The 18699-nt window shown below is 43.1% G+C and overlaps 1 long non-coding RNA gene across 3 annotated transcripts in view; it reads right to left on the bottom strand.

Moving 5' to 3' along the window:
• The window catches only part of LOC111751290 (uncharacterized), a 276943-nt gene that overhangs the window by 149371 nt on the left and 108873 nt on the right, over positions 1 to 18699 (bottom strand). For 2 of the 3 annotated variants that reach the window (XR_010318650.1, XR_010318652.1), the window contains one exon: positions 2608 to 6359. The exons of the other annotated variant lie outside the window; for it this stretch is intronic. This is a non-coding gene — a long non-coding RNA (uncharacterized LOC111751290). The remainder of the gene's footprint in view (positions 1 to 2607; positions 6360 to 18699) is intronic. 3 annotated transcript variants of the gene reach the window in all.

Below are 18699 nucleotides of genomic sequence, written 5' to 3'. Positions count from 1 at the left end.
GCCCCCCAAACGGGAATTGAAATATCATTGGGTAATTAAGGTGTATATTTAAACATTCCTACAGCAAAGGGAAAATAAAAGACACCAAAACAAAAGAGCAGGTCAAGAGTTATCAGGGGAGAGACCACAACCCATGGGGGAGAATGAGGGAAGGCTTCTTGGAGGAGGTTGCTTTTGAATCTTGAACGATGAGAGGGATTTAGATATGAGGCGATGGGCAAGTCACATTTCTCATGGAAAAATGTGAGCTTAACACAGAGAAAGCAGAAACTCTGTAGAGGGAACACATGGCAAGGTGTCAGGGATGACAGGATGTCCTGAACGGCCCAGGTGTTGACCTAAAAGTTGGGAGGAATTTATACAAAGATAGCTGCTGCTCCATTTCCAGAAAATGGAGCAGGTGTCCCAGGGGAAAAAATCCTGATGCTGATTTTTTAGGGGTCTGTGCATGTGATATATAGTGGGTGGTGTTATTATTGCAAAAAGATGTCAGGAATAAACCACAGGCCTCCCCACAGATGCCACAGACAGATGGAAAGACTGACAATATTGTGACCTCACTTGCACCCCGTGTCCCAGGATGCCAGAGCATCAATAGATTCTCCCAAAGCCTGCCCCAAAGGACCCAGGCACCAAGTGCCTCTGTCAGCAAAACAGAGCAGGGTAAAACAATAACAGCAGCAGCCAGAGTTTGAATAAACCAAAAAAAAACAAAAAACCAAACCGGTCAAGTTGATGCCAACTCATAGCGACCCTATAGGACAGAGTTGAACTGCCCCCATAGAGTTTCCAAGGAGCACCTGGTGGATTCAAACTGCTGACCTTTTGGTTAGTAGCCATAGTTCTTACCCACTATGTCACCAGGATTTCCAGAGTTTGAATAGCATCCTTTATATCTCCCACAGGGGGCAATTTTATTAATCTTTCCACATACTATGTTTCTTGTCTTCTGACAGGCCTCAACTCACCTCATGAAGCCATTTTCCAGGTGGGGAAAGCTGAGACCCTAGTCACACCACTCAAAGCAGAAATCAGAGTGAGTGAAAACGATTCAGGTAATATCTATTGTCCACTAGATCTCCATGAATTGGAATTGACTCAGTGATACATGCTATCATCATGCAATCCTTACCTTAAACCCAAAAAAACCTTACAATATAATTATTATACAATTATAATAAACTGTTGCTTATTCTTATCTCCATTTTATAGAAGAGGAAACTCAGAGAGGTTGAGGAAATTTCCCCAAGTCACACAGCCAGTGAGTGGTGGAGAAAACTCACAATCCAGGTCATTTTGACCTAAGACACCAAGGATAGTTTTTAATTGCTATGCCCAGGCACAAATGAGTTTAAAGGCCAGGATCAGGCCTGAGGGAAATGAACCCGCAGTCAAGACTGCAGGAGTGGATGAAGGGCCCAATATATACTTAAGAGATCATCTACCATCTTTGTGGGAAAGAGAAGTTCCATCCGACAACCTGTCAGGAAAGAAAGCCTGGGGTTTAACACTGTATCGGGCTGAAGACCGATTCCGTTGTGGGGAGGGCGATGAGAACAGCAGAGAAATCAAAGCAATAAAACTTCCGCTGCCACCTCAAGCAGGTAACCAGGGAGGAAGCAAGGCCAGCAGTGGTGTATTCCTTGATCCATATGTCATACAAGAGACGATAACAACTGGACGTGTCACTCCCGAAAACCAGAAACTCAAAGCAATTTTAGATGAACTTTCAGAATGATGAAACAAATGGCTGTGTTCGTGTTATGCACCAAATAAATCACACCAAAATGATCGTTGTAATTCCCAAAAGTACACAGAGAATTGATTTTACTATGACACTTATCATGATGAACGGGTACACCCCTGTACAGGCCCATCTTGAGTGGCTATTGCTTAACCCCTGCCCTCCCAGGCCCCTGAGGGTCTCCTGACTGCTCTCTGAGCCTGGCATACCAAGTCTGCCTCCTGAAGCCCAACTGAGGCCTGGCCCTGCCCTGTGGCTCTCACCAAGATGGGTCACCAGCAGAGTAGAACTGCCCCATAGAGTTTTCAAGGAGGACCTGGTGGATTCCAATTGCTGACCTTTCAGTTAGCAGCCATAACTCTGTACCACTACGCCACAAAGATAAAAAAAAAAGGGGGGACCTTAAATTGACCCATCTCCCCTCTGAAAGAGAAAAGGGCCTCCCTGGCTGTATAAAGGAGGAAAAGGCCTGATGTTTCATATTGGCTGCCTACTTAACCTTCGTAGTCCCTGGATGGTGCAAAGAGTTAATGCTCTCAGTTCCTCATTGAAAAGCTGGAGGTTCAAGTCCACCGAAAGGCACCTCGGAAGAAAGGCCTGGCAATCTACTTCCAAAAAATCAGCCACTGAAAACCCTATGAAGCACAGTTCTACTCTGACGCACACTCGGGGTCATCATGAGACAGAGGTGACTGTATGGCAACGGGTTTGTTACTTAATCTTCACAATTACCTGTGGTGTTGTTGTTGTTAGGTGCCTTGTAGTCGGTGCCCACTCATAGCGACTCTATGTACAACAGAACAAAACACTTGCCTATTCCCCTTTTTCAGATGAATTAATGAGGCTCAGAGAGGCCAACTTACCCAGAGGTTTAAATAAACGGTCTGAGTGACTCCAAACTGGGTTCTCTTTCTGTGACATTCTGCTGCCACCTACGCTGCTGAGATTCTTTCCCCCGACACTGGTTCAAAACTTCATTCATTCAGTGTTCAGCAAATCCTTATTGAGAATCTGTTAGGTGCCAGGCACTGGTCTGGTGATGCCATGGAGAAGAAAGCACTATTTCCGCCTCACAGAGTCTGTGGTGGGGGAGGATAATCACATAAATAAAGCAAATTTGCAATAGTGGTTGGGGTCTTGGGGGCTTGGAGAAGGAAACAGGCAGGATGCTACAAGAGCACCTTAAGAGGGGACAGCCCTGGTCAGGAAGGACAAGGGAGGCTTCCCTGAGGAAGTGATGCTGAGCTGAGAGGCAAGAAGAAGAGAGCATAGCAGGGACAAGGGCCTGGAGGTGGAGGAGTAAGGGAAACAGGGGTCAGCAGAGGCCAGAAAGGCGAGGACTGCACCGGCAGGCCCAGGAGCTGTGTCCAACATGAAGCAATGGAGACCTGTCGGGAGGATTAAGCAGGGGAGATCTGAACAGATTTGTGTTTCAAAAAGCTCACTTCACTCTTCCAGGCTGCCCTGAGCTTGTTTTCAGATTGGAGGCCCAGAAGGCATAAGGCCTTTCAAGAATACTTGCACTCGACCAACTGTAGGTCAGAATTATATTGCTCCCCACTGAAGACTGTTGTAAGGCTTAGAGAACAAAGAGTAGATAGGAGGCTATAAAAATCATCTCGGGACAAAATTAAAGAGAGTTTCTAAAAATAAAAATAACCAACATTTCCGTGTTAATGTCATAAACAAAATCTTCAGAGCCGTACAGTCGTGTGGTTTTATACTTTTAACTTCAGGGCTAAGATTACATTAGCTTTTTTGTTTGGTCAGATTTGCTTTGTTGTTGTTGCTGTTTGTGTTTTGGGTGGGTAGTTTTCCGTGAGTTTGTTGTTGCTTTTTTTTTTTTGTCTTTTGTTTCCTTAATGTAGCTAGCTAGTGTAATCCTAGTTCCGCTTCTTACCAGCCGTGTGACCTTGGGCAAAAGCCTTGGCTTCTTTGAACTTCGATTTTTTTTTTTTGGCTGTAAAATATTATGATCCTATGACACATGGAGATTCTAAAAGTGACATACAGATTTGTATCAGACAGTGAATGTCAAATTCAAGCTCTGGGAATTTACAGTCAGTCCAACTCTAGAGAACAACTAACAGGAAAGGACTCCCAGTCCCTAAACTCCCCACACAAGTCTGCTGGGCTCCAGTAGTCTGGCCCGGGGCAGAGGACTTACTTTGAAAGCAAACAGCTGTAACAACCTGCCCCACATTTTGAAAGAGGAAGAGTAATGGAGCAGTGATCCAAATTCTGTAGTCCCCAAATTTTAAACGGACAGAATGCAAGGCTCAGGTAGTTGCCTCCTAATAAGTTTCTTTTCTCTTGAATTTTCCAATTTAGAAGGTATCATGGATTGAATTGTGTCCCCCAAAAATATCTGTCAACTTGGCTAGGTCATGATTTCCAGTGTTGGCTGATTGTCTACCATTTTGTCATCTGATGTCATTTCCCTATGTGTTGTAAATCCTATCACTGTGATATAACTGATGGATTAAACCAAAAAACCTGTTGTCATCAAGTAGATTCCAACTCATAGCAACCCTATAGGACAGAGTAGAATTGTCTCATAGGGTTTCCAAGGAGCATCTGGTGGATTTGAACCGCCGAGCTTTTGGTTAGCAGCCGTAGGTCTTAATCACTATGCCACAAGGGGTTCCAGAGATGGATTAGTGGCAGTTATATAGATGAGGTCTACAAGATTAGACAGAGTCTTAAGCCAATCTCTTTTGAGATATAAAAGACAGAAGTGAGCAGAGAGACACGGGAACCTCATATCACCAAGAAAGCAGTGCCAGGAGCGAGCGACGTCCTTTGGACCTGAGATTCCTGCCCTGAGATGTTCCCAGACCAAGGGAAGACTGATGACAAGGACCTTCCTCCAGAGATGACAGAGAGAGAAAGCCTTCCCCTGGAGCTGATGCCCTGAATTTGGACTTACAGCATACTAGACTGTGAGAGAATAAATTTCTCTTTCTTAAAGCCATCCACTTGTGGTATTTCTGTTATAGCAGCACTAGTTGACTGAGACAGAAGGTAAACACATGCATCAAACTAGAAAGGAAAGAAATTTTTACTAATGTCGCTCCTCGGCCCCAAACAAGTTTAAAAACCCGGAACACCCAAACCTGTACGACAGAGAAGAACTGCCCCATAGGGTTTCCAAGGAGTGGTTGGTGGATTCGAACTCCCGACCTTTTGGAGTGTAGCTGAGCTCTTAACCACTGCACCACCAGGGCTCCCTAACACGTTTAAAGGGAGACGATTAATAATAACCATAGTATAATTTAGCAAAGCCTAGACACAAACTCCCAACAGCTGCCTTTAAACCAGTAGCTTTCAGACTTAAGCAGGAAAGGAACGAGAGCATCTATAAAGGGGAAAAACAAAACTCAACAGTCCCCAGGGGGTTGATTTAAATTATTTTACATTCAAGTTAATACATACAAATGCTAATCTAGGCATAAATCTTTATGCTCCTAGCCCTTGTGCAAATATAAAATAAAAACAAACTTACAGAATAAATGCAATTAAAACTACCAAACCGACAAAATTTAAATTCGCAAGATTAATTTATTATAACGGAAAATGATGGTTTGCAGAAGCTGTGCCTCTGGTGGTAGCCTTACCAGCAGAAAGGTAACATTGATTTAGCTTTTTTTCATTGTCAGCTCAGTTTTTTTCACCTTAACATGAGGGTCCATCATTTAATCTGGAGGTCAGTAAACATTTTCTGTAACGGGCCAAATTGTAAATATTTTAGAATTTGCAGGCCACAGGGTCTCTGTCTCAACCAGCCCACTCTGTTGTTGGAGCATGAAAGTAGCCAGAGACAATCTGTAAATTAATGGACCTGGCTGTGTTCCAATAAAACTTTATTTACTAAAACAGGTGCCAGGCAGAATTTGGCTCCAGGGGCCATAATTTGCTAACTCCTAATTTAATCCATCATCTTTGTTACATCATTATTTGGCCTTTTGCCTTTTAACAGTGAATTCACTCTTTTTTTTCTTTTCTTTTCTTTTTTTAATTGTGCTTTAGGTGAAGGTTTACAGAGGAAATTTGTTTCCCGTTCAATAGTTTATACACAAATTGTTCCATGACCTAGGTTTCAATCCCCACAGTGTATCAGCACTGTCCTCATTATCATCTTGAGTCCCCCATTTCTATCTGTCCGTTTTTCCTTCCCCTTCCTGCCTTGCTTTTGGGCAGATCCTCCCCTTTTGGTCCCATGTAGGTGATTGCTGTAAGGAACACTAGCCTCATGTGTGTTCTTGTTTATTTACAGGCTTGTCTATTATTTAGCTGAAAGGTGATCTCCTGGAATGGCTTCAGTTCCAAGTTAGAAGGGTATCCAAGGGCTATTGTCTCAGGGCTTTCTCCAGTCTCTCTCCAACCAGTAAATCTAGTCTTTTTTTATGAATTTGAATTTTGTTCTACATTTTTTTTTTTTCTCACTCTAACTGGATCTTCTATTGTGATCTTGGTCAGAGCCATTGGTAGTGGTAGCTGGGCACCATCTAGTTCTTCTGGTCTCAGACTGGTGGAGGCTGTGGCTCCCATGGTCCATTAGTCCTTTGGACTTATTGCTTCCTTGAGTCTTCAGTTTTCTTCACTCTCCTTTGCTCTGAAAGGAAAGAGACCAATAGTTGTTTCTTACATGGCTGCTTGCTAGCTTTTAAGATCCCAAAAACTACCCTACGAAGTAGGATGTGGAACGTTTTCTTTATGCCTTATGTTATGCCAATTGACCTAGATGTTCCCCAAGACTATGATGCTTACCCTTCAAGCGCAGTAACTCAGTCCCATGAGGTGTTTGGTTATGTCTAGGCTGTTTCCATGACTGTGCTCCCTGTGTGCTCTATTGTATATTTATGTATAAGTATATGTGCAGCACATACAAGTATATGTGCAGCACATACAAATACATATGTAGAAATATCCACAGCCAAACCTACAGGACAGAGTAGAACTACCCCATAGGGTTTCCAAGGAGTGGCTGGTGGATTCAAACTGCTGACCTTTTGGTTAGCAGCTGAGCCCTTAACCACTGTACCACCAGGGCTCCCTAACACTTTTAGAGGGAGACAATTAATAATGACCATAGTAAAACTTAGCAAAACCTAGACACAAACTCCCAACAGAAGCATGTGGGTGTACTCCCATATGCCCTCCCACACCTATTCAGCATGCATATCTACCTATGTACCCACTCATAAATTACTGTTTGTTATTACTGTTGCAGAATTGTGTATGTTATCTTATGACAACCTTGGTCATGTTGGTCAGGTTGTGCTGACTTGCTCCATATTGTGTACTGCCTTCCCCTTAACCAAAGTCAACACTTGTCTACTCTCTAGTTAGTGATTTTTCCTCCTTCCCCCTCTGGTACCTGGTAACCGTCAAAAAAATGTTTCTTTCTGTGTGTAAACCTTTTCTTGACTATATATAATAGTGATCTTATATGTATTTGTCCTCTTGTGATTGACTTATTTTACCCAGCATAATGTCCTAAGTTAATCCACGTTGTGAGATACTTCATGGATTCGTTACTCTTTATCATTGCTTAGTATTCCATTGTGTGTATGTACCACAGACTGTTTATATCCATTTATCCGTTGATGGGTAGTTAGCTTGTTTTCATTTTTTGCTATTGTGAATAATGCTGCAATGAACATGGGTGTGCATATGTCTAATATTGTCACGGCTCTTATTTCTCTAGGATATATACCTAGGAGTGGGATTACTGGGTCATATGGTATTTCTATTTCTAGCTATTTAAGGAAGGGCAATTCCATTTTCCATAGAGATTGTGTCTGTTCATGTCCTTTGCCCATTTTTTAATTGGATTGTTTGCCTTTTTGTTGAAGTTTTCTATAAATCTTAGACATTAGACCCTTGTCGGATATGCTGTAGCTAAAATTTTTTTCCCAGTCTGTGAGTTCTCTTTTACTCTTTTGGTGAATTCTTTTGATGAGCATGAGCATTTCATTTTTAGTAGCTCCCAGTTAATCTAGTTTATCTTCTGCTGTTTGTGCATTTCTAGCTGTGTTTGGAGTGGATTCACTCTTAACCATTGATTTATTATTTTTATGGACCAGTCAATTCAATAACTCATTCTAAAATCCAACCTTAAAACTGAACAAAATAATTTGCTTGCCTATTTACCATTCCAGGACTGCTAAAGAACTTGTGCCAATTGATAGGAACAAAAGCAGATCAGAGCAACCTACAGACTCGAAGTGCAAGTAGGTGCCTTTGAGTTTTACGTGCCTACGCTTGCCTGCACCAAGGGCAGTTTAGTTCGTTCTGTCCTTTTCTATATTTGAACTATGGAGAACCTTCGACTGGACAACAAATGGTGACATACTTTTACCTTGGTTGGACATGAACATATTATTTAAGATTATTAGCCTCTTTATTTATGTTACCATTTATTCATTCAAAAAAAAATTACTGAGCTCTTGCAACTTGAAAAAAGCAGATGAAAAGCCCTGCCTTCATAGATCTTACATTCAGATTTCAAGGTCAGGAGGTGGGGACGGACGATAAAAATACAAACAGCATATAGTGAATCAATTGTATTATTTTAATGGACTTCGCTAACTTAAGGAACCAATATCTTCATCTCTGAAAATGATCTTCAGTTGTGAAATATCACAAAGAAGTTTTCTCTTTTTCCTCTGTAAAAGAATTCAACAACAGCAGGCAGGAAATGCTTTTATTTCACTCTTCTTTTTTTTTTTTTTGTTTTTGTCACTGTTGCTGTTGTTTTCAGGTACCATCAAGTTGGTTCCAACTCATAGCAACCCTATGTACGATAGAAAGAAACACTGCCTGATCCTGCACCATCCTCACAATCATTGCTATGTTTGAGCCCATTGTTGCAGACACTGTGTCAATACATCTCATTGTAGGTCTTCTTCTTTTTGGCTGACTCACTACTTTACCAACCATGATGTCCTTTCTCCAGGGACTGGTCCCTCCTGATAACATGTCCAAAGTATGTGAGACGAAGTCTTGCCAGCCTCACTTCTAAGGAGCATCCTGGCTGTACTTCTTCCAAGACAAACTTGTTTGTTCTTCTGGCAGTTCAGGGTATATTCAATATTCTTCGCCAATACCATAATCCAAAGGCGTCAATCTTTCTTCAGTCTTCCTTATTCGTTGTCCAGCTTTCACCATGCATATGAGGTGATTGAAAATACCATGGCTCGAGTCAGGCGCCACCAGGACAAGCCAGTCTAACAGGAGTCAGACCTGCTCATCAACACATCAGAAACACAATGCTGTCACTTCTGGAGAACCTAAGCTGCCAGAACCGAAATTGGGCGGCACTATTTGGTATGAAACTTAGAGGCATGGATGGGGAGACTTCGTCTCACATACTTTGGACATGTTATCAGGAGAGACCAGTCCCTGAAGAAGAACATCATGCTTGTAAAGTAGAGGATCAGCAAAAAAGAGGAAGACCTTCATCAAGATGGACTGACACAGTGGCTGCAATGATGGGCTTAAGCATAGTGACGATTGTGAGGAATGCATAGGACTGGGTAGTGTTTCATTCTGTTGTACATAGGGTTGCTACGAGTCAGAACCAACTTGACGGCACCTAACAACAACAACAACAATTTGGTATGCACAGATGACCTAGAATATGCCAATATTATTATTTTAGATCACCTCCTCTCCATCTCAGTCCTTTCCAAGAATGGCCCAGAGAAGACAGAACCAGGCTTTGGAAGGCCTTGGTCGGGTCTGGGCTCTGCCGTGGATGACTATGGACCAGTCAGCCACCTTCCTAATGCCTCAGTTTCCCAGTACATAAATCTGGGATGACAAGAATGCCTTTCCTGTCTCCCTCATATAATTTTTAAGAGAAGCAAGTAAGACAATTTATGAAGAAGTTTTGAAAATTAAGCTGCAGAGAAATGGTTTGGCCCCAGAGAAAAAAGCAGGGGACCCCCAGGAAGAGGAGATTTGTATTAGTAGGCAGCATAGCCTGAGGCTGCCTTCAGATGACTAAACCTGCTGCCATCTAGTTGATTCTGACTCACAGTGACCCTCTAGGACAGAGGATAACTGCCCCATAGGGTTTCCAAGGAGTGCCTGGTGAATTAGAACTGCTGACCTTTTGGTTAGCAGCCTGAATTCTTAACCACTGAGCCACCAGGGCTCCCCCTGTATACAAAAATTCAATGTAGCCATATTATTATAATAATTATTATTACATTATTATTTTTTATATTAATGTATTGGAACAACTATGAAGTCCAAACTTCTAGGATGCTGGCAATAGGTAACCTTCTTCACCAGGAAGAGGCCCTTATCTCTGCTCACATTCACCTTGAGCTCATGAATACAATTAGTTACCAAGCCTAAAGATTTTTACTTTTTTGCCCTTGCAAAATCCCTAACCTTTTGTAAACTGACAGTATGTGTTATTCCTATTATCTTTTGTTTTAATCGCTTTCATAAATCTACCCCCCAAGTCCTATTTTTATTGCATTTTACTCGAGGCTTTGGAGAAAGAAAAAAAAACAAAACTACACGACCCTGCAAAAACATATTTCTGTAGGGCTGCGGGGTGAATGGAGCCCTGGTGGCACAGTGGTTAAGAGCTCGGCTGCTAACCACAAGCTCAGCAGTTTGAAACCACCAGCCACTCTTTGGAAACTCTATGGGGCCTTTCTGCTCTATCCTATGGGGTCACTATGAGTTGGAATCCACTCGGTGGCAATGAATCTGTTTTTTTTGGTTTGGTGGGGTTGAATACGAGTTAATATTCATATCATTTCATATAATGGGCAGGGCTTCTTTCCTAAAAGCTCCCAAACAACACTCTACACAACACACACCCCATTCAGTGCACACACACTGAATCAGAACGGATACAGTACTGCTGCCTATTAAACTAAACTTACTATATGAATCATGGGAACTGTGGTGGCATAGTGGTTTAGAGCTACGGCTGCTAACCAAAAGGTCAGCGGTTCGAATCCACCCGCCACTCCTTGGAAACCCTATGGGGCAGCTCTACTCTGTCCTATAGGGTCTCTTTGAGTTGGAATTGACTCGATGGTGGCGGGTTTTGGTTTATATGGATCATACTGTCCTACATACATCAATATCCAAGAAGGTTTACTGAACTTCTACTAAGGGAAAGTCACCCTACTACATAAAAACCAGTTGCCATCAAAGTCATCTCCAACTCTTGGCAACTCCATGTATGTTAGAGTAGAACTGTGCTCCATAGGGTTTTCAATGGCTGAAAGTAGATGATGAGGCCTTTCTTCCAAGGTGACCTTGGAAGGACTTGAACCTCCAACCTTTCAGTTAGCAGCTGAGCACATTAACCATATGCACCCTCCAGTGACTCCCTCTACTATACACCAAAAACCAAACAAAACCCATTTCTGTCAAGTGAATTCTGACACATAGCGACCCTACAGGACAGAGTAGAGCTGCCCCATAGGGTTTCCAAGGAGCAGCTGGTGGATTTGAACCACCAGCCTTTTTGATTAGCAGTCGTAGCACTTAACCACTGCATCCCCAGAGCTCCACTATATACACCCATATAAACACAAACATGTACAATTCTGTCTGTTTATCTACCGCTCCAACTGCCTCTCTCTGTCCAGTATCCTCTGAACCACTTGTTCTCAATCAAGGGTTACCCACGTCATATCTCATAACAGCCTGGGGCAATAGCCTGAGATGTAAAAGTCTAATAATACTGTAGTTCCCAAGAGGAATAAAACCTGATCCTCCACCCTCCCTACCTCCAACCACCAGGGCACCTCACTCCCGGGAGGCAAGCTCAAGCCTGACTGCCCCAAGGAAACAATTCCCTGAAGATGACAACATTTTCAGTTTGCAATCTGAATTTTTTTTTTTTCTTTAATATGTGTGTTGTGTGCTTTTCCCTTTGTCAAAAGAGCACAAGCCTTTCATTTTGCCTTTTATTTGTCTTGCTGCTGGTACAGTGAAAATGTATTGGCTTTTCAGTTAGTGATTACACATCATCACATACCCAATTTATAACACCATGCCCCAAAGAACAGATGTAATAAAGCAAGGGCAGGAAGTAGCAACCTTATAAAACAGAGCTGCCGACTCAAAGGTCTTTGCACGTGCGCAGGAAGAAAACAGTGTCGACACAAAGCCCGGGAACTCGTATTTTGCAAACAATTGCAGATGCTATGTACACGGCTCCTGTGGATGGGTGGGACAGGGAGTGGAGAAAGTGGGAGATCCCATTTACTGGTCCAAGGACACAATACGTAAGGCCACAGGGCAGGCAAGAAAGAACAATGGTTATCTTTGCGCTTAGCCCTCTAAAGAAACTTTGCCTGACCCAACCCAAAGCAAACCGAAACCCAGCCCCATGAAGTTAAGGGAAGGTTGGCTGGGGAGGCAGGCTACCAGTCACCTCTCTGGGGGCTTTGAGTTCTGCTCATTTGACTCTGGGCGAGTTCTGCTCTACCCAGAGGTTCCCTGGGAAAAGATCCTTGAATAAGGCCTTCTGATGACTACCCCTTAGTGATGCCTTCCTGGGCTCCTTCTTGGAGACCCTAGGGCTGCAGAAAGGACCTACCTCAAATATTCCATCAAATATCTCCTAGGTCCGTGAACCTATAAACCAAAATTATAGCAATATTCTCTGATTTTCCTCTTTTTGATAAAGGCAATTAATGAAATGTATAACTCTATGCAGTTGTATGCCTGGGATAAATCAGAAAGGAAAAAAAAAAAAAGTCTTTTGTAAAGGAAAGGGTCCTTGTTTTGGGCTCAGAAAACATCTCACTTCATCCAGGGCTAAAAGGCCTCACCTTGACACAGTTTCATGAGTGTCCTCTTTCCCTTCACTCAAGGTGGCCCCAGTCTGACCTCCAAAAAGCAAGGTCTAGAATCTGATCTTCCTCTAGGCCCAGACTACATTGAGTAAGGTATTTAGCCCTCAAGCCTAAAAGTCCATTCCCCCTTCCTATAAACTGGGTACAGATCTTTCTGTATACTACTAGGTCAGAAGAGACCACTGACAAAAAACCTATAATGTTCTTTTCCTTCCTTGTTGTCTCTAGCTTGTTCTCCCTTATCTTTTATCTCAGCCACAGCTGGGTTAGTTTCCCAGCCCCTCTGCTGCTCTCAGATTTGGATTCCATGGATCTCCTCTGTCATCTGTCTGCCTGTCTGGCTGGCTCCTAGCCATTCCTCATCCGTCCTCTTTACCCCATTCCTCAGGAGACCAGGGAGGTCCTCATGCTCTCCTCTAGCCCAGGCCCCTCTACACTTAGTCAAATGCTGCCAGCCCTTCAATGCTCCACACACACTCACCCACACTCACACATACCCACTCGTGCACACTCACAATCACACACATTCTGACTCACCCACACTCAAACTCACACAAACACTCACCTACCCACTCACTCACACACACATACACACACACTCACATACACACGCTCTCAGGCTCACAGGTACTCACTCGCATACACACACTCACACTCACTCATAGACACACAATCACACACACTCTGTCACACACACTCTCACAGAGTCACACACACTCACACATGGAGAATCCTATTTCAACTGTTCCGTTCCACGCTGATCTCAGAATTTGGACTCCGTACCACACTCTCTACCACTTAACTACTGTCTAATTGTTTTATGTGTGTTAACACATGTGTTGTTGTCGATGTCTGCCGCCCTTGAGTCAACTCTGACTCATTGTGGCCTCACGCACAACAGAAGGAAGTGTTGCTGGTCCTCACAATCACCAGCATTAATCAATCACACGTACCACCCTCTAATTCTGTCCCTAAACTCCACGAGGGCAAGACAAAAGCTTATGCTTCCTCCTCCTCTTGCTGCACAGCATGTAGCAAAAGACTAGACTTAAGGTAGGTGCTCAGTAAAATTTTGGAATCACCGAGCTGAGCCAGACCTGGGAGATGACCAAATGCCTGGTTTCTGCACCCCAAACTAGGTGCACTGATGATTGGTTCGCTGACTGGCTAGCAGGATCAGAACACCAATCTGTCTGACACCGAGGTCCTGCTCTGGTTGTTGGATCGGAACACCGATCTGCCTGACACTGAGGTCCTGCTCTGGCTGTTACTCTGTACCTGGCATTTCAGTGGAGTACTGGGATCCAGGGCCCTGCCACTGGACCCCTCCTTCTGGCTCCAGCATGGGGGACCTCACTGGTGGATTCAAACTACCGAACGTTTGGTTAGCAGCCTAGCGCTTTAACCACTGTGCCACCAGGGCTCCTTAGCACTCAATAAAAAACCCCGTTGCCATCGAGTCGTTTCTGACTCATAGCAACCCTAAAGGACAGAGTAGAACTGCCCCATAGCGTTTCCAAGGAGCGCCCGGTGGGTTCGAACTGCCGACCTTTTGGTTAGGAGCCCTAGCACTTAACCACTACGCCACCAGGGTTTCCTAGCACTCAATACAAGGTACTAAAGGTCATCATGTACAAAGTTGTGGTGCCCACCAGGTGGTTTCTAAAATCCCCACCAGCTTTTTCCCTTTATTCCAGCTGTCCTCACTCTGCCCTCTGTCCCATTTAAGCCCAGCCAGGCCCTCCCAGGACAAACACCCCCAAAACGCCCTTGCAAGCCTTGCTAGAGGGTAGCTCCCTCCCTAAGAGCACACAGCACTTTGAAGGTTTGTTGCTGCTCGCTTCTCTCATGTTTTTTATAAATCTTATCTTAAATTGGCTCTGTAATTGCAGAGCTGGGTTTCCATCCTCTTTCACACCCTGGGAAAACTGAGCCGTTATTGTCTTTACATATCATAAAGAAGGTATGAGAAGCTTTGCCAAGGATACAGCCAAGGTTAGCCACAGCCTAGTGCTAACCAGGGAAGGGTCCTCTAACCAGCCCTTCACCACAAATTGTTCAGATACCCTCATTCTTAGGGGGCAGGGGTTTAGAAGGGATGCCTGAAAGAAACTCTAGGACAGCGTTGTGTCATGCTTTGAGAATCTGAGTAAACGTATTTATTTTATTTTTGTCTTAAATTTTTTTCTGAGTATAAAAGTAATCATAGAAAATACAGAAAGGCTAATATATGTAACTTCTTTAAAAAAAAATTGCTATCAAGTGATTCTGAGACCTGGTGAGCAACCTTGTGCGTGTCACAGAAGAACCATGTGCTCCGCAGGGTTTTCAATGGCTGTGATCTTTCCGACGTAGATCACCAGGCCTTTCTTCTGAGGCTCTTCCGGGTGGACCCGAACCTCCAACCTTTCGGTTAGCAGCCGAACATGTTAACCATTTGCACCACCCAGGGACGCCAATATAACTGCTAGTTATAGATATATAACTACTTACCAGTTTAGCATGTTTCTTTTTGGGATTTTCCTCCCCCTAAGAATTTTTTTTTTTTTAAGAATATTTTAACAGAGTTTAGTTCAAATCGTATGGACAATTTTACTTCTGTTTTTCAGTTAATGTCACATATTACTGTACAATTAATTTCCCATATCATTAAAACCTCTTTCACGACATCATACATCACGACCCCATAAATCCTCCCTAATTTGGATGGGCCACTACTTTGACCATTCTTTTACTCTTGGCCATTTAGGTTTTTTCCAACTTTTAACCCCAACAGTTCCTGAAGCACCATGAAATACAGTTTGGAAATAGCTAGATTTAGACCAGAGGTGAGTAGTCCGAAGCCTACGGGCCACGTGTGCCTCCCTGACCCCTTTACCCCCAGCTTCGCAATACCCATTGCTGTCGAGTGGATTCCAACTCATAGCAACCCTATAGGACAGAGTAGAACTGCCCTATAGGATTTCCAAGGAGTGGCTGATGGATTCAAACTGACGACCTTTAGGTTGGCAGCTGTGCTCTTAACCACTGCACCACCAGGGCTCCAGCTTCACGATAGGACCGTGATATAATCACAGGATGAATGATCAAAAGCTGCCTCCACGTAGCCTGTTTGCTAGTATATCCAGAACTAGCAATTTAATGGCTAAAAAGCAGTGCTCTTTTATTCTCACGGACATTATGCTAGTCAATAAAATGGGTGATCTAAATTGTAGGGGCATCCATTTTTAATAGAACTCTGTAAAGTTCATTGAATGAAATACCACCCATAAATATTTTCTTTTCTTTTTTTCTCGACTTTAATCTGGACTATCTCATTTCAGACTCTTGATTGAGAGAATCAGAAACCCATTCAAACAGAAAGGTGAGGTCATTGCAAGGATACCCAAAGATCTCCAGGGAAGCCAGGAAACCTTGAATCAGCCTCAAGAAGCGCAGGAACCAGAGAGAGATTTGCTCACTTGTTCTCTCTGTGTGTCTCATCTTTGATTCTGTCTTTCTCTCATTTACACATTTATTTCTCTGCTCTTCTGGGCTCCGCTCCTTCTATCCTTCCTCCTCTCTCTCTCTCTCTGTCTGTCTCTATCTCTCTCTCAATGAGTCTTAGTCCCCTATACATTCAACAGGAACATAGTCCCAAAATGGCTTCCCCTGTCCCAACTCTCATGGCCTTTCAGCACAAGTGCCTAACACTAGCCAGCAACTTCCTTCCGGTCCCTGGTTCGCATCCCCAAAAAGAGAATCTTGTTGGGTTGGGTGAACATTTTGTCCCAGTCCACATAAGCCATGGGGTGTTCGTTGGCCAACCCATAGGCAGGCTGCTCCTGGCTCCCATAGTAGCAGGAAAGGCAGGTTGGCAGGGGGTCTGCTCACTCAGCAAGGCCATGGGAGAACAGAAGATTCCATGAAAGGGGGTTTGGGGAGGGCAGGAGCCCTGATGTCTAATTCCTACATGAAGGGCTGTAAACACAGTATCGCTGAGTCAGAAATTTTATTTCTACAAAGGTTCTAGAAAGAACAATCTTCAGGAAAGTTCTAACTCATGCTATGTTTTCCTAATCAGGTGAACAAACAACATAATTCCTGCAAGCCATAAGACCCTGTGTACCCCTAACTAAACCCATGATCCCAGTCAGAGTCCTTGAGCCTCCAGCAAGTTCTTCAAATCAGCCAGGACCCTCGAGTACAGGGATTGGAGTGATGGTGTCCTCACAGGCATGCTGCCACCTTGAGCCTTCTGGAACCAGGTCACTTGCAAGAGGCAGTAGGTGTAACTGAAAGCCATCAGGCCTCACACTCCAAACAAAAATTTCATGACTGGAACACACACACACAAAAAAAAGTACTAGCCATAAAGAGAAAGTAAATAAATTTTACTACATTAAAAGCAGAAAATTCTGCTCATAATAAAATACCATTAAAAGAGTGAAAAGAGAAGCCACAAAGTGAAAGAAAATATGTGCAATGAATATATTCAGCACATAGACTGTGATTATCATAGATAAAAACTCTTACAAATCAAAAGAAAAAAAAAAGATGTAATAGAAAGATGACCAAAAGATTTGAGCAGATGCTTCACAAAAGAAGATATTTAAATGAATTTAAAGAGCATTTATAAGTGTACAAAAATGAGTTTAACCTCAGTAGCTGTTGGGGAAATATAAATGAAAAAACAAATGCAATACCAGTATACCTCACCAGAGGGTAAAATGAAATGACCCAGTGCCAAGGGTTGGAGAAGATGCAACGTAACTGAAATTATCACATGCTGCTGGGTGGGAGTATAAACTAATACAACATATTTGGCAATATCTGATAAAGCTAAATGGTACATATACCATATGACTCAGCAATTCCACTCTTAGGTATATACCAAACAGAAATGCATGCAATATAACCTTGTGTGTAAAAGCCAAAAACTGGAACAAACCAAATACCCATTGGCAGTAGAATGGATAAACTGGAGTATAATCACACCATGGGTATTTATAGAGCAATGAAAATAAATAAATGAACTATTGCTACTATTGACGGCCCTCAACAAGATGGACTGACACAGTGGCTGCAACAATGGGCTCAAGCATAACAACGATTGTGAGCATGGCACAGGATTGGGCAGTGTTCCGTTTCCTGGTACAGAGGGTCACCATGAGTCAGAACCAACTCAGTGGCACCTAACAACGCAACAACATTGCTACATACAACACCATGGCTGAATCTCACAGGCATAACGTTGAGCAAAACCAACCCGACACAAAAGAGTACACACCGCATGATTTCGTTTATTTCAAGTTCAAACACAGGCAAAATTAATCTATACTGTTAAGAGAGATTTGTGGTCACTTTTGGAGATAAGGGTGGGAGAGTGGCTGGAAGAGGGCAGAGAGAGGATTCTAGGGTTCTGGTCATGCTACAGTTCTTGATTTGGGTCATGGTTACATGAGTGTGTTCACTTTTTGATAAGTGTACATCAAGTTGTACACTTATGATTTGGGCAATTTTCTGAATATACATTTTACATCAATTTTAAAACATTTATTTTTTGCAAAGGTAATTACTATACTATGTGATACATTATGCTGTTGTTGTTAGTTGCCATCAAGTAGATTCCAACTCATGGTGACCCCGTGCATGCTGAGTAGAGCTGCTCCATAGGGTTTTCAAGGTTATGATCTTTCAAAAGCAGATCACCAGACCTATCTCCCAAGGTGCCTCCAGGCGGGTTCAAACCATCAAACTTTCAGCTAGTAGTATAGAACTTAACCGTTTGCACCACTTAGGGACTCCACCGTTACGCATATACCAGTCGCCGTCAAGTCAATTCCGAATCATAGTGACGCTATAGGACAGAGTAGAACTGACCCACAGGGTTTCCAAAGCTATAAATCTTTAAGGAAGCCAACTGCCAAATCTTCCTCCCAAGGAGCAGCTGACGAGTTTGACATATAACTATCCTCAGATATTATACATTCCATGTACAGATATGCTTCCTCCTGTGGACCCAAGAAGTTAAGTGATTCCCCTCAAGTCACGTAGGTAGTTAGCGGTGGATTTAGGACTCCGAGGCCAGTATTCTTTCTCCTATACTCTGATGCTTCCATTTACATATCA

This window comes from Loxodonta africana, chromosome 19 (genome assembly GCF_030014295.1).
Source record: "Loxodonta africana isolate mLoxAfr1 chromosome 19, mLoxAfr1.hap2, whole genome shotgun sequence".
Taxonomy (NCBI): Eukaryota; Metazoa; Chordata; class Mammalia; order Proboscidea; family Elephantidae; genus Loxodonta; species Loxodonta africana.
Note: the sequence above shows the minus strand (reverse complement) of the source record. Positions and strands in the feature narration are given on the sequence as shown.